Here is a 17002-nt window from a genome sequence, read left to right on the forward strand (position 1 = left end):
TATTCGAGTGGTTTCTCCCATATTATCTCTATGGGGTCAAGGGGCAACACCCCTTGTGGGGTCTTGGGGTAGTGCCCCAGGTGCGCTTTCTATCATAGTACCAGGAGGGGTCAAGGGGCAATGCCCCCATGGGGGTTTTCAAGGGCAACACCCCTGATGCCAAAATTGACCTACTATTGTAAAGGGCATCGACTGCTATTTTTTATTTATTGGATGACTTATTCTAGCCCTTATTTTGTAAGAGGTAAAAGATTGTATAAAATATCTTAGGGTTAGGAATTTCATAAATATATGATGATATTGTATCTTCTTAGGCAATATTGAGCTATAAGAGATTGCAGATTTTAATCACTAGATAAATATAATATTGCACTTGCTATTAGTGGACATAGCCTAGATATTAGATGAAACACATTAAATCCCTGTGTCTTATATTCTCTTATGTGTGATTTATTATTTTTTGATATTGGTTATATTTGTATGTAACTGCTATTTCTATCCATGGTTGATTCTAACAAGAAAATCAAGTGGATACTCAAATGACATTTTAGGTTGCATGGTAACTTGAGGTGTTGCCATAAATTCCAAAGAGGGAAATTGTTGAAAACTACAATTGGAATAATTTTTATGTTGTCATTGATGTCAAATCTTACTGGTGAGACAATTCTTACCTAAGTAGAGTGTCATATCATTTGATTGATGCAGAGGATTTGAAAGAAGATATAACAAGGAGACCTAATGGAAAGGTTGAGTTATGTGGAATTACAATGGGTAATTGATTAGTTGGTATATTGGCAAGATAATGTGTTGTTTAATCATTACACTAAGTAGAGAAGATAGTTGAGCTGAAGCCTAGTTGAGATGATCAATGAAGGACCAAATGCATAGGCTAAACTGAGCAACATAGCAAAAGATTGAGGAGCTTATAGTTGAAGTTGAGTTGTGCTAAAGTAAACAGAGTGAACAATAGAAGTCGAGAAAATATAGTGTCAATCGAGCATCAGTGAAGACTGAGTATCAAAAAGGTTAGACCAAAAAAAGATAGTATAAGTTGAGCAAGATAGTTAGTATTGATTGAGTTATCTAGTGATGACCAAGGTCGAAGAACACAATATTGGTTGAGTGTCAACATTTGATAGTTTGTGAAGGAATTGAGATTGCTCACTGACACAATTGTTTTTAGATTGGTCAAAGCGTGTGAAGGATAAGTATTCATGGGCTAGAACATTTAATTTATGATAAACTGTGTTTGGGCATTCCTAGACATGGATTCATAGAGAAGTTTTGAGAAGTATCTAGGAGGAGGAAGAAATGAAATTATAGAAGGATTCGATGAATCTGACCTAACCCTAAGATCAATGGTGATGCTTAAGCGAAAAAAGATCAAAGCTACCTATTTAAAGAGACATAAGGATAGCCAAGAGAGGTTGGAGAAGTTGTTGATTCTATTAATTGGCAAACTTGAGCAGAAGGCTTGAAGAGATTTGTAGAGGTGAAGTGTGATTGCTTTAAGGGTTTCCAAGAAAATTTGTGATGGAGATATTTATGAAGGCCAATAAGTAGATCAAGAGATGAGCTACACTATGATCTATATTTACAAAGTAAGTTGTGTTTATTAGATCAATGTATTGTTACTTTCTAACCATTGTATCAGTTAAAATCCTTTAATTAAGGTTGACCTAAAAATTATTTATAAATCCTTTAATCAATGTGACATTCTAATGGAATGTTCTTAAGTCCTCTAACAAGGTCACTCCTAACAAGGTGATTAAATCCTTTAATAGAGTTACACCTAACAATGCGTATTGTAACCCTTAATGGCTCTTAAATGAGCTCACTTCAAAAGAGTGAAAATTTGGTAGCATATTGTATGCACTCTAAAATGGTCGCTTGGATTATGGGCCCCCATTCTTCAATTTATCAATTTCCTAAATCAATGTATCAATTTCTTGAATCAATGCATCACAATATTTTATTGAATCAATTCAAATCATTTTCCTTGATCAAATTGCAATTAATTTAATTATTTCAATATTAACTAAGGTTTGATCATTTCATCAATAATCTTATTTAATTAAAAGAAAACATCCCTTTTAAATAAATAAAATAATCTTAGTTAATTAAAAGAAAATCTCTCTTTTAATTAAATAATTTTATCTTATTTAATTAAAATCTCTCTTTTAATTAAATAATTGTATCTTATTTAATTAAAAGAAAACATCCATTAAAAAAAAAAAATCTTATTTAATTAAAATAAAATCTCTCTTTTAATTAAATAATTTTATCTTATTTAATTAAAATATCTCTTTTATTTAAATAATCTTATCTTATTTAATAAAAAAAAAATCCCTCTTTTAATTATATAAATAAATCCACACTTAAAGCTCTCTTTTTGATGAAAAAAAAATCAATCAAAAAAAATCTTATAAAGATTCCTTTTTTTTGCACATATCTCTAAGTGGTGGGTTTTTTCCTCTTACTTGCCTTTTTAGGGATTTATCCCGCATTGCTCTTGTGAGAACCCTCTCACTTCCACACTTTCCTTTATAAGGAGCCCTCTCCTTCTCATTTGGATAGATGTTAGTTGCTATAGTATTGCTATGCTACAGGTTTGGAGAGTGATTTTGGAGGAGTTTGAGCTTCAAGGTTTGGACGTTGGAGCTTCACTGTAAATTCTCTCTTCTTGTCTTTTTCTCTCATGCACCAATGGATTCCATCATCATGCTTCATCGTTGCATTTTCATATCAGCTTAGAGTCATATTTGCTTTCATAGAATAATCTTGCATTGTTGTTTCCTTTCATAGATTAGATTTCCTTTCTTGCATTGCTTTGCATTATTATCATTTAGATTATCTTTTATCTTCATTTGCATGCATATTTTGATATTTGAATCAATCATTTTATGATGTATTTGCATGGGCACAAATTAGGTCAAACTGAGGGCCTCCATTACTAACCCTTGCACTCCATGAATAGAGAGCTATGAGTTGCCATTTGAGATCTCATTCTTGAGCAATCTTGGATATAATGATTCATAGAAGTGTATCAACATTTTAGCACACATTTTTTGCACCCACCATGGGGCAACCCACCTTTACATTATGGTTTTGGCTATTTTTGGAGCTAACCCCTTGTGTAGATTTGTTTGGAGATGAAAAACCCTAGATCTTAAAAATCTGATCATATCTCCCAAACGACTTGGTATTTTGGTCTGAAATTTGTTTTTTAGGTTGGTGACATAGAGAGAAGCTTCGGTTAAAAATTCAATTTTTTTGAGGTAATTTATATTTTAAAAAAAAAATTCTTTATTTTTACTGAAAATCATTTTTCGGGACTAATGAGATTTTTTTTGGAAAAGTCTACATTTTTGGAAAAGTCTTTGAATTCTAAATAGGGCTAATTCTTAGAGTTTTGAGTTTAGAGCTCATATGAGGGCTCACGCGATTTACAAAAACTAGTTTGTTTTGACAAAATGGGTCCCTAGGGCACAAATCAAAACATTTTTCTAAAATTCTGACATTTTGGAAATGTTTCTTTTTTTTAAAAGGGTTTTTTTTCCCCTTGTATTTAGGGTTTTGGGTTCAAATTCATGGCATATAGGTCCAATCTTTTTGATTAGGTCAAAAATCAAAATTAAAAAAGGGGCATTTAATGATTAACTTGTATTTAATTTTCACATGGTTAAATGCATGATGTGGGTTTTCATTTGGGTTATTATTACTCCTAACAATTAGATTTTGAGATCTAACCCTGGGCTTTGCATAAGATATATCAATCTTGTATTGGTTTGCTTGTTGTTTACTTGGAGCGCTTACTTGGTTCGTTATATTTGTGGAGTGATACGCACGTGCTACTTTTTATTTGAGGTATTCTTATACATCTCTATAAAATTTAGACTTTGAAATTAAAAGTAAACCTCTCATGTGTTTAGCTTGAGTGTTTTACATGCTCTTGTAATTCACATTTCGATTAGTGCTCTAAAATTGAACCTAGATTTGCTTTCTTGCATATATGTTTCACATAGTAATTAGGCCCTACGAACACTGTTTGTGGTGATTTTGAGAGAGTGAGCTTCATTCAATTTCCTTACATGTGAAGCTCTTCTTGATGATAGATCCCCTTGTAGGTAGGGAAGGATTTGATATTATTTCATTGTCTCACTTGGTTTGTCTTCAAAATTTGCTAGTACTTTCTCTCTTGAGATTGGTGGTGATTGTTGTTGGCTTTCCAAATCTTAGTGAAGTGGTTTTAGTTTAGTTTGTCAATGAATCTGTTTTCTATTTTTGGGTGAGGTGAAGAGGCTAGAGGAGTATGCTTTGTTCCCTTTTGGGCATCTCAAAAACTTGGAACCCTTGAATCCAAACTAAGTCCCCATGTGGTTCAATTTTGTGAGTCTTCCTTGATTAGAGAGGGTTAACCATAGTGGACACTCCTATTATTGGGTAAACCACGTGGATCAAACCTCAAGTGGTAGTATCCACTTTTGTTGTGGTAGAAACACCTATTGCTGTTTGAAAATGCTGGAGGGTTTTCAATTATCCCACTGAGAAAGTGACACATCTAGGGGTAGCTAACTCCCATTTTCAACATGCCATTTCTGACAATAGGCCAACTATAAGGCTAGACCCTTCTTCTTCTTTAGGCTCTACAAAACCTAGGCAGGTAGACCTATAGATTCTTTATATGGTACCAGTTATCAAAGCATACACTGAATCTATTATGAAGCAGATAAAACCCTTATTTCTCCTGATAACTCATGAAATAACATCAATCTACAGTAGCTAAATGCAGATCTAAGGAACCTCATAAGTTGAGTGAGGGAAATCTATTATAGCTCTTCAACATGAAAGGGGAAAAGCATTTGATTATTGATGTTGATGTTCAACAAATCCTCAAACATGTAGCAAAACCTAATGATCCTATCTCTGATCAGTGCCTAATCCATTGGGCAATTCCATGAATTCAAAAGATACATCTGTGACATCGGGACATATTCTGTATACCCAGACATCAAATCTATCTAATCACCTTGTGATTCAGACATTGGTGTTCATTAAGACCTCATTCTTATGAAATATCCTTCTCAACATAACCAGTAACCCTATCAAACAAATTAAGCATTTACTTGGCACTTTGTTCCAACAGAAAAATATATCAGACATACGTCCTAAGGGGGAAGCAAATGGATCTTAGCTCTTTGTTCGAAGACCACATAAGACTATAGATTACTGAGATAGGAGACAAGAACTAGAATGAAACTAGTGAAATTATTGTTCATATGTATTCATTTCCTTGAAATAATACAACCAGATGCATAAAATTAAAACATGAAACAACCTAACATCTCAGAACTATCTATATTATCTTTACACTTGCTGTTCACATGAGAGAAATATGCTGAAGAATGGTATCACAGATTTGAGAGGACTCAAGATTGGAACCTATTGGTTTCTCAGTCATAAAAACTGGAACCCCTAGAAAGAATGAAAGATAGGAAGATATAGCAAATGAAAGAATCTTGAATCTGATTTTCAAGTGACAAGTGTCCATTTGAAATGCAATCCTCTGTAACTGAATAACTTCTTCTTTCCATCTCCCATTCTGATCTGATCTTGTTTCATCATTTCTATTACTGACTTGCAAAATATCTTTGTTGAAATGATGAAAACTTTTTGAGTCACCAAAATATTTGATTTGCCTTATAAAATGCTAGTGAAATTGGGTTTTTTTACTAAATGAATTCTGAACAGACTTCGACCCAAACTGAATTTTTACTGCCTTTTAACCAAATTTAGGTCATCACCATGCTAGGAAACAATTCTGAACTTTCATACCTGAATACAATTGCAATTCAGGTATCTAAGAAAAAACTCGGTGTAGCTTGAACAGATGGATTCTTGTGTAGAAACTAACCTTGGAGTTGAAAAATTTAGACTTCCATGATTATGACGGTATATGATAAGGCATATCTGGCCTTCAGGAAACCCCTTGGATCTCATTTTGAAAAATGCCCCTCTGCTATAGATGAAACACAGGTCTGCACATTTGGATTTTAAATTTCAATTTTTTTTTTTAAAGTTCTAAAGTTTAACTTTAGCATTAAAACCTTTTAAATTTAAAATGACGTGACCTCATGCTTTTTTGGAAATAATAAAGTATTATTATTTTTTATTACTCTCCATCTTTCCTTATCCTTCCAATCCGGGGTCAACTAACTTTGACCAGCTTGTTGCCACGTGGCAGCCTATGATTGGCTGACCATTGCTCCTTAGATGCCACGTCATCATTTGTGGGACCCGCGCCATGTGTCAACTGCCCACTTCCCTGCATTATTTATCTAGTGCACACTTTATTTTTGTGGGGAAGAGCCATCCGCTCGATCATGACACGTGGCACGATCTGAACGCTTCCGTCTGAGCTGCTCTGCGACGCTACCTCATCATCTCCCGGGCCCATGCTACCACATGGCAGAAATCCACTTCCTCACATTATTTAACATCCGCAGAACTCCATTTTGTGGGCGTACGCCATCCACACGATGTGACACATGGCAAGATCTTGGCGAATCTGGCCACATCAACATTTCTACAATTTCACTTAAAATTTAACCTGTGACACAATGTCATCACCTCCAGGTAGCATCTGGGTCAGGTCTCGTGCGGGCTTTGCTTTCTCAAAAGGCCTCTTTCTCAATTCATTACATGTTGCACACAAGATTTTATTTAAAGACCTTAGAAGTCTTACCCACAGGCAGTGTGGGATATATGCCATTGACTGTTTTGCACTGCCTGTGCTCTTAGCTGAATCATTTCTACTAGCCATGGCTTACTTCAAACAATGCGTGGATTCCCTTCATAGTCTTTGGCACCTTTGAAATGACCTCCTTGCCTTGCACACGGTCTTGTAACAAGTCTGCGCTTTCCTTTTATATGTGTGGGCTTCATACTTTGACAGTAGTTTTGGTCTCCAATGTGGGCTCTCTTTGAAGACGCCTCCCTTCCTTCTTAGCGTGGAGTGGCTTTGAAAATGTTGGAGCGCCTTTTTAATGGCATGATCTGCCAGGTCTACCTCTAGTTTGTCTTGGCCAGCATGGTTTCTTGTTATGGCATAGGGTCTTCATTTTGACTGCTAGTTCCTTGTTCCTGCTCATGTGTGGTTTGCTCCTTGCTTATCTTTGTTGGGCAGCTTTCTACTTTGCAAACTGCTTCTGTGTGTTCTTCATTGACTGCCTCTTCAGCCTAAAAATGGCTCCTCTCTGAATTAAAATATACTGGTGAAGCCCCCTGGAGGTTTTTTTTACTTTGGCATGCATGGACAGGATCCTTGTTGCCCCTTTTTTTGCTTTCCTCAGCGGCTCCCTGTTCCTTCCACGCGTTTGATGGCTTCCCTCTTTCTTTTATGGCACGGGCTCCTTTGTATAGCATGCATCTTTCTAACTGCTCGTGGTCTCTCTGTTCTTGCGTGGGTTGAATGTTCAAAAATCGCTTGATGCTACTCTTTATTCCTTACTCACGGCATGAATTCTCTGCCAGCGTGGAATGCCTTTCAAACTCTGTCTGGAGTTCCTTCTTTTTGTAGTGGCTTGGTGCTTGCAAGATGCGGATTGTTCTTCAATATACGGGCTCTCTCTATCTTCGTGCTCGCGAGTTTCACCTAGGGTTGTCTCTTGTGTGGCATAGGCTCTGCTTTCTTTGGCATCTTTAACACTTATAGCTTCTTTTGTTATGGTATTTTCTTGGTTTGCTTTCAGCGTGCAATGCCTTCTTTTGTTACATGATGCTCTTCCTTTAATATATGCTATTGTGTGTGATTTGTGTGGACAAAGTTTTCTTTTGATGGAAGCTTTCTTGCTGATGGATGTGGATCCAAATTTTTTGCCTGTAGATGTGCACAATAGATGTCATGGGCTGCACTTCTAAAATGTGGAGTCGTTCCCTACTTTGCCCATTGCATGGATCAAATTTTATGATGGCGTGGGTAGGCGCTTTCCATTCATGCAATGACAAACATCTTTGCATGTTGCCCTACCTTCTTCCCCCTGCAATGGACTGCCATTGAAAAACATGGGTAGCCTTTTGGTGTAGCTGTTTGAAACCCCCAAGTTTTGATATTGAAGACATGGCAGCTAGTGGTAAAGCATTTGATTGCAGATTGAGAGACCACTGGTTCAAACCCGGTTAGGCCCTTTCTAGATATGAGATGTGAAATTCAATTTCACTTTTAAACTTTCAAACCTTTGTATCAATAGTGAGAATCTTTTCAATATGTTTTCAAACATGGATACTATGCTTTTCATCTACCCATGATCTGGAATGAGTAACTTATATTTGCTTGAACCAAAGATTATAAAAGATGTTAAAGCCATAGCTACTTTTGAACATGCTAAATATCTCCCCACTCGCCAATCTAGCACTCAACACAGGTTTTCTCCTTTTAAGCGAAGATGTTTGCCAACTAGACCTCCAGAATTATAGTTCTCAGCTCGTGCAACCCATCCACATAAGTCATTCCTAGGATTTTTCTCCCACTTTTGATACTCATTCAACTCCTATTTTTATGAAGGATCCTTCAAATGTTAGGGCACCATTGTACCCTTGCTAGTCGTTACTCAAACTCAGGAACAACCTTACCCTAATGACCCTCATAAGTTCATTTTGCACAAACTTCTGATTTATAAAAGCAAAACAAATTATTGCTTGCACATATTGGCTCCATTTTCGTTCAAAATACATTTGATCTTTAATTAGTCTGATGGAATTAGTTGGACCCAGAGTGGGTCCGGCTAAAAAAAAATTCATTTTTGGACAACTGAGTCCTCAAACTGATCCACTAGTGACTTGATACAGATTCATGTCAAATACGACTAATGAACAATCAATTTGAAACTCATTTTACCACTTCGTATCAAAATGTGAATTTGTGTCCAAAGGACCTTGGACTACCTTTAAAAATTGACTCGAACAACTGACCAAGCTCTAAAACTCAAGATCTCTGTTCTTTCTGACATGTTCAACAGGCCTGCCAGATCTTGTTGCATGATGACATCAGGGTCAAAAGATATTGACCTCAAAAGTTGCCAACTTAAATTTACCTCCAGATAAACATTTTAGAAAACTGGAAAGTGTGTTTGGTTTGAGCTCCGAAGACTGGGCAAACGGGCACATGAGTTAATGAAAACTGGGGAACTGGTAAATTGCCATGAGGAGAGTATGATTATACAATTTGGGCTCATAATGAATCACAGGAAAAATTTTGGTGATCAGTCAAAGTGGGCTACCTAGATTTTGCAAACTGGGAACAATGATAGAAAGCAATTTTTGCAAATGGAATGGACCTGGAAAAGTGTGCATACGGATTTGTCATGACTTACAAACTGACACACTTGGAGTATTTTTAGAGGACAATACAGGGGTGTAATCCATTTGACTTGACCAATCATGGATTTGGAATTATGATGTCACGAACGTGGCTTCCAATCAATCTGCAAATACTGACACCAGTGCACGGTTAGAAATTCCATTTGGAATTGCGTTTGAAAACTGATCAAACGGATTCGTCAAGACTCAAAAATTGAAACATAACAAGTCTCTGACGTTTACAATACAAAACAATAGGAATTTTCACATTTGGATGAACTGGGTCAAAGTTATAGCATGCCAAATAGGGCTTCCTAGAATTAGGTGGAAAGTGCAAAAGCATGAAAACAGTAACTGACCAACTTTGAGGAATTCAAAACATAGTCAAACGGACTCGAAATGACTCAAAATCTAAAACATAGGTTCTTGGATATGGACACTAGACATTCCCAAAGTGGTAGGTCATAAAACATTTCTGGGTGCAAGATATTCGATGTCAAACACAGCCTCCTGTCGCTGTTTAACAGTTAGGTGAAAAAGCAAATTTGACAATTTCTAAAAACAGTACTTCAGCAAATGACTCAAAATGATGATTTAACTTCATGGAATAGGTAGATGCACTGAATGGAAGGTGTTAGAAACATTAAACACCTTAGGGGCCTAAAAGGATAGCCGGGTACATATGTATCAAAAGTGTTTATAGGGCTTGATTTTCTCAATGGTGCTCAAAATTGACCATGCAATTTTTAGCGCCAACAACACCCACTATATAAATGTCCTTGTAGAAGAAATCTCCACAGCTGTAGTCTTTTTTTGGGTTGTCATATTTCCTTAGCATCTTTCATTGATTAAATTCTCATAATGTGTCAAAACCTACTATGTCAAGATTGAATTTTTCCCACTTGAGATTAAAAGAGTTGTAAAGTTGACCATTACTAAGAACTATAGTGCAACCCAAATTTTCTTTTCTAGGACTATGTTTGTGATTGGAAAACATTTTAAGAACATACATAGTAGTGGTTCTAGGGATTAGATTCATACTAAGACACTATTCTTCTTTATGTGTAAGGTTGCTTTGTCCCTTGCCCATTGCTTGTAGAAATTTTCTTGAACTCCTTGAGTGCTATCTTGCATGCCTAATTTATGATACAAATCTATTGATGAATCTAGTTGGTCAATCAAAATGAACAAGAAAACTAAGTTCTTGAGTTGAAACCTTTCTCAATTTGTTATTCTATCATTTCCAGTCCTTGATTGATCCGGGGCATGTTATGTCACTTACCCCCCTGTTGGAAGCTTGTTTTCTCCTTGGATTTCTATGTTTTGACCTCTTGAATTAGTAATCTTTGATTTTACAAGTGACCTTTTTTGGAGTCAGTGAATTAGAAACTATACTTGTTGAGAAGATAAACCTTTGTATTCTTTGATAACATGCTTGGATAGTCTTAGTGATCTCTTGTCCATTCACTTCCATTCAAATTCAATTTCAATTAATTATAATTTGGGTAAATCATCCCACTGATCCATATGTGCTAGGGTATTCACCCAAATTAGGGAGCACCTCTGTGGCAGTGTTGGTTTATGCCTATTGTAAAAATTCTATCTTATCATCTCTCTTTTGGAAAAGTGGGTGCTTTTACTATCCTATTTTGATACTAACATTTCTTAGGGTTGTCCTATCACCTAGTACCTTTTCTTTCATGTCGATTACAACAAGATATCAAGTAGATCAAGGAAAGCAACCTAAAGTAGTCTTTAACAAATTACCCTTAGTTCAAACTCACCAAAGATGTAAGGGAAAAGAACCTGTGTTTGATCAATCACCCAGGAACAACTCAGAAGTTTGGTTTGAACCCAAGAGTAACCTTAGTGAGTTGAGTACACCCTTAGCACCTTATCACTCAATTATGGATATGAGTTACATGATGACTCAATGAGAGAGGGAAGAAATGGATGAACTCCTTGATGACATATTTGAAAAACATCAAGATACCATTCTATTTGGTAGTTTCTCTCATGAAAATTGACCAGTCTCACCCCTTATCTCAACTAGATATCTAGATGCACACCAAAGGGATAAAAGAGATAAGAGTAAAGCCTATCAAGAAGAACAATCACAACATGAAAACCAAGATGATGAACCTAATGACACTTGTGTGAATGCAACATATAGCAATAACTTGTTTAGACATTTAGGAACAAGTTCACCACTCAAGACACCTTTAAGATACATGAGTAAAAGACTTAAGAGAATCAAACATGAAAATAAAGCCTTCCTAGATGAACAAGCCACAAAGGAAGAGCAATTTAGACTCCTAGATTTGGAGAGACAAGCCTTGTTGGAGATAGAAGAGACAAATGATCCTACTTACCTTTATCTCACTAAGCGCATAATGGGAATGCAATCTGAATTTGAAAAATTATTAGAGGAGAAGATTACATCATTACATGAATAATCTTATTTAAGGTTTACATCTTCTACTCCAAGACATCAATTGTCTTCATCTTCTAGATCCAAAGAACTCTTGAGAGAGAAAGCGAGTAATAACTCCTTTGAGCATATGCCAATATTTCATGATGGACCTATCTTTGACCAAGATGAGAATGACAAAAATGGTCATAGACATAATTTTGAGAGAAATTTTACTCCTTTGGGATTTTCATATGACACATGGTTTTTGAGACCTTAGTTGCAAACAAGATAATTACTTTACCATACAAATCTAGACCTTATGAACCTGAGGTAAAACCTCCAGGGTGGAGAGATGATCACTATTGTGGTTATCATAGAAATAAAGGTCATATAACTAAAGATTTTATTATGTTGAAATGTAAAATTCAAGATCTTATTGATGATGGATCATTGATGTTGGAGTTCCTAAAGATTTATATGATGAGGATACTTATCTTGAGAAAGATCATGTTGATGAACCTATGTCAAGTGATGGTTTCCTTGATACCTCCACTTCTTCTAACACTCATGAACTTCCTAAAACTTCAAAGCTATCCAATATAGCTCCATTAAACAAAGATCCTAATGCTTTCCACATTGATTATGTGTACCCTCAAGGGCTACCTCTAAAAGAAACTCAAGCTAATCTACACTTGGCTGCAAATATTTTTCATGCTACTAAGACTAAAGATGCTCAACCTTGATGTGATGCTATGCCTACTATACTCCAACTAGTCATTCACTATCTCCTCAAGATACTATCATGCAAACCTCATATTATCCCTTTTCCTTAGAAGTGGCTCCATGTCAAGAGGACTCTCAAAAGGCTAAAGATAAAAATGTCAAGAAAGATCAAGATCAAGAACCCTCGATGTCATCCAATCCTTTTCATGATGTCTCTTATCAGTTTCATGGTTCTTTTGATCCTACATGCCCTTTCTCATTCATTCCACCATGTCTTAAGCCTTCTCCTAAGCAAGATCAAGCTACTACTTACACCATTGAACTTATTGATAATCAAAATAACCTTACTACACATGCACTTTCCAAAGATGATACTTCCATTAAGGTTATTAAAAATGGTGTTGTTTGTTGGTAAATAGATTTGTTCTTTTTATATTATGACTCTTGAATGCCCAAATTATGAACAATATCTGATTACAAGCAGTTGAAAAGCTACTTTTGGATAGATTAGCCTTTCTTTGAATTAATAGGTACAACTCCCTATGATGGATTTGCAATGGATTATGTTTTATTCCTAAAACTAATATGGGGGGGTGTTCTTGACCTCAAAACAGAAGAGGTAAAACCAAGCCAGACCTAAATAGGATCTAACTCAGGTAGAAAAAGATTTCTGAGGAATTGATTAAGTTTATGATCACCAACACATCTTATGAACTCACAAAGCTTAATAGCATAACAACTAATACTAAACCGAATTAACTAGGATCTGAACTACATAGAAGAAGAAGTTAACTAAAAGGGAAAAATGTTTAAGGGATTCCTCTTTGAACATGCAATGACACTACTTGTCACATTAGTTTGCTGCCTTGAAATAGGAGAATGAAACTCCATTCTTTACTTGCTTCAATCCAAAAAAAAGAGAAAACATATAACTACAACTAATAGAAATGGAAGAAAAAATAGTTGATACAAAATACCATTCAATTGACTCTGCAACATCAAGTACTTCACACCAAAAATTCATCGACCTTTTCTTAATCTTTCAATTTCATACATATAGAATTCTAAGATGACCATTACAATAGAAGTTCAATTGGTTCATCTCCTCAAAGAATGAAAAATGGCAAGAAACTAGTTTGTCATATTGCAATAATTACATAAGAAAGTGAAAAGAGGGCACAATATAAATCACTTCATCTTCTTCCTCTTTTCTACTTTTGTTCTATAGGCCTTAACAACAACTATGATTGGGATTAGCTCTTCATGCCTAGGCACATGTATGTTGGTGTATCTCAAGAGCCACTTAGAATGTTCCTTGGCCAACTCCTTCACAAAATTCAATTGATTTGGCAATTGCTCCATAGCCACATGTATGCATCCGTTGAGTTTCTAGAGTTTCACAACTCTGTTTTGATTATTGGAAGATACATCAGTCAGACTATCTAAAAATTTAGAGAAATTCTCCTTCATGACATTTATCCCAATAAGTGCTTTCCCCTAGCCACTAGTTTGTCAATCTGTATGTAGTCCCCTCATGAGTTCAAATCCTCTATCTTGGGTCTTCTTCACTTTATCCTCTATTTCCTTAAGTCCCTTTTATACTAATAAGATCATTTCTGACTTGAACTGCATGCTCTAAAGCCATTCAAACAAAGGTTCATCTTCCTTTGGCAAGATTTTTGCTTCAATGACTTCCTTTGCCTTCATTGGAATGATCATCTTCAGAAGAGAGATACAATCATCGCTCTTCACTCTTTCTCTGGCTAGAGTACTGCTATTTGCTAAGATGTTATCCTTCTCTATTTCTAATATTAAGATAACATTGCTAATTTTTTCTATAATAGCGACTCCCTCTAATTTGAGCTTCCCAATCCAACCTTTACCAATTTGACCAAAGTGCCTATCTTCCTAAAGTTGAGAGATAAGGGCTTGGACTTATGCAACAATAGGATTTCTTGATACTGATACTCCAGAGATAGTTGCCAATGGAGTGACCAATTGTCTGATGAATTTGTTCAACTCTTCTATCTCAGCCTTCGTCCTATCTTTTGACAACTTTAGGTTTTCCAATTGTCCCTCAATTACTTCATTGGTTGACTTCCACAAGCCAACCTTGGTGTCATGTCTAGCCTCTCCAAGGTCCACTAGGTGCAGAGCAAAATCATCAGTAGTCATATCTTCAATTCTTCCTTCTTTGTTGGGCTTGGCTATCTCCATTGTTAGGTGGCCTGTTTCTAGATCTTGCCCAAGTATAGACAAAGTTTTTTGCTTCTTTACTTTGGTTAATGCAGATCCAAAATGAACTGCAAGGGATATGGTATCCTTGGTGGGGGCGCTTTCATCTTTCCTTTTTCTCTTTCTCTCTAAGTATCCTCTAACCAAGAATTAGTGCCTATCACCTTGGAGGTTGTCCCAATTGAATCTATGCTAAACATCTTCTTCTTGACTAGAGTGATTATCATCATAGTTGAAGAGAAGGGATTCTTTGGAGCCTAAGAGATGAGCTTGGAAGAGCTCTGGCCTTTCTCCACCTCAGAGGTTCTTTTCGTTGCCTCATTAGATTCAATAGATTCACTGCTACTGCTCTTTCCATCTCCCAAATCTACTATCTGTACTTGGGAGCCACTTGGTTGCAGAAGTGTAGTAATTACTGGCAGAACTGGGCTATGATGAGGAGAGGGGATTGGTGTAACATGAGGAGAGGGAACTAAGGTAACAACACTATCTTTTGTCTCATTCGTCTTCTTCTCCTTAGCATCAGTTTGGGTTCCAATAACTGGGAGGGAGCCATCATGACATGTCTTAGCTATGGGAATGCTCTTGTCTGGAGGTTGGTCACCTCCTTCTGAAAGTTAAGTTGGTCCTTGAGTGATAACTAGTGTTATGCCTAGTGTAGCACTTTGGGAGGAAGAGGGAGTTGTAGTTGCTGGAGAAGCTTGAGTGGTTGTGCCCTTACTCTGGCTTCTTTTGGTTGTCCATTCAACCCACTTCCCAATTCTTTTGAAATGCGAGAGCTCTAATAGATATTTTGGTGTCTTTTTACTATTTTTGTTGGCCCTACAGTAACTTTCCTTTCTTTCATACTTACTTTTCCATTTCCCATTAAGTTTTGAAGAATTATGAATAGAGTACCCCATAAGGAAATATCTGCCTAATTAAATTCCACTCACTACACTTTTCTCGCAATGGTTAGATAGTTTCCATTATCATATTAAGATGTTTTGTGTGTAATTTGTGGGCCCAATCCACTTGCAAAATTGATTTTCTCTTGAATGCAGAAAATCATCCTCATGGGTAGAAAACCCACCAAGGTGAAGACGATTCTCATTTTTCTGCCCAGGCTTTCCTTTAAACTTTATCTTTTGAGTTAATATTTCCTTTAGGTTTGGAAAGGCTTAAAAGGATTGTGAAAGTCAAAAAGGGGTCCACTTTCTCATTCCTTTCCTTTACAATTGCCTTTGGCAGAAAACAGACTTCATGGGTCAAAATCCTGCCGAGGAGAAGTCAGTTTTGAGTTTTCTGCCTAAGATGATTTTAAGTGTTATGATGAATCTTGAATGTCTCGCAAGGTAGAATATTTTAGTGAAAATAGGGGTTTACCATAAGATAGCTCATTATCTTCTTACATCGATCTGTAAGCCTCATTTGTTGCTCTTTGTGGGAAATCGCCTTCATGGGTAGAAAACATGCTGAGGAGAAGGTGATGCTCATTTTTCTGCAAGCTTCCTTCTTTCATCAAAAACATTATAAGCCATGAATAAGCCTAGCTTTGTGAATAAATTTTTCATATTGTAAGAATCCCCATCGATTTAGGTACTAAGCTACCTGTAAACTCACAACATCAAGGAAAACCACCCAACCATAAAATGTGAGAGAAGGGAAAGATGAAAAATCTGATGGAGACTCTTTTCACCTAAGAGGAATTAAAGCTAGACCTGGAAAAACTTAGGCTTAATTAAGACACAAAATTTTCCACTTTTGCGAAATGGTTATAGGGTGAAAAGTGGGGCAACATTATTACTTACAATGTTGAGTTTGTTGAAAATCAAGAGGAAGATTATATACCTATTTTATCCAAAGATCCTTGTCAAGATCAAAGTATTCCATCTTCTTGTTCTACCACTCCATGTTTGCTTCCACTTTCTACTCTTCCTAGGTCTTTTCAAGCTCCAAACAATACTAACAAAAAAGTTTATCATATTCAAGATGCTCATGATCCTCTTGAAAATCTTAATGTTCACTCTAAAGATGTTGATGTCCTTGGTTGTCATATATATGTTGATGGACTTATTGATTATGCTTTCTCATCTTCCACGTCCATCCTTGGATTTCTTCCACCAATACCAAGGGCTTCATGTCTTCGTTCCATCTTGGGTCCTCATGTCCCTTCATTTTCCCCTCTTAACTCTCCTAATTCATCATCCATCTTGGGTCCTTACGTCTCTCCATCTCCTATCTTTCCTCAAGATCAATGTAGACGCATATCCTTGAATCCTTTTCATCCCCACC

Source organism: Cupressus sempervirens, chromosome 2 (genome assembly GCF_028749045.1).
Source record: "Cupressus sempervirens isolate cs-2001-9-10 chromosome 2, ASM2874904v1, whole genome shotgun sequence".
In the NCBI taxonomy this organism is placed as follows: Eukaryota; Viridiplantae; Streptophyta; class Pinopsida; order Cupressales; family Cupressaceae; genus Cupressus; species Cupressus sempervirens.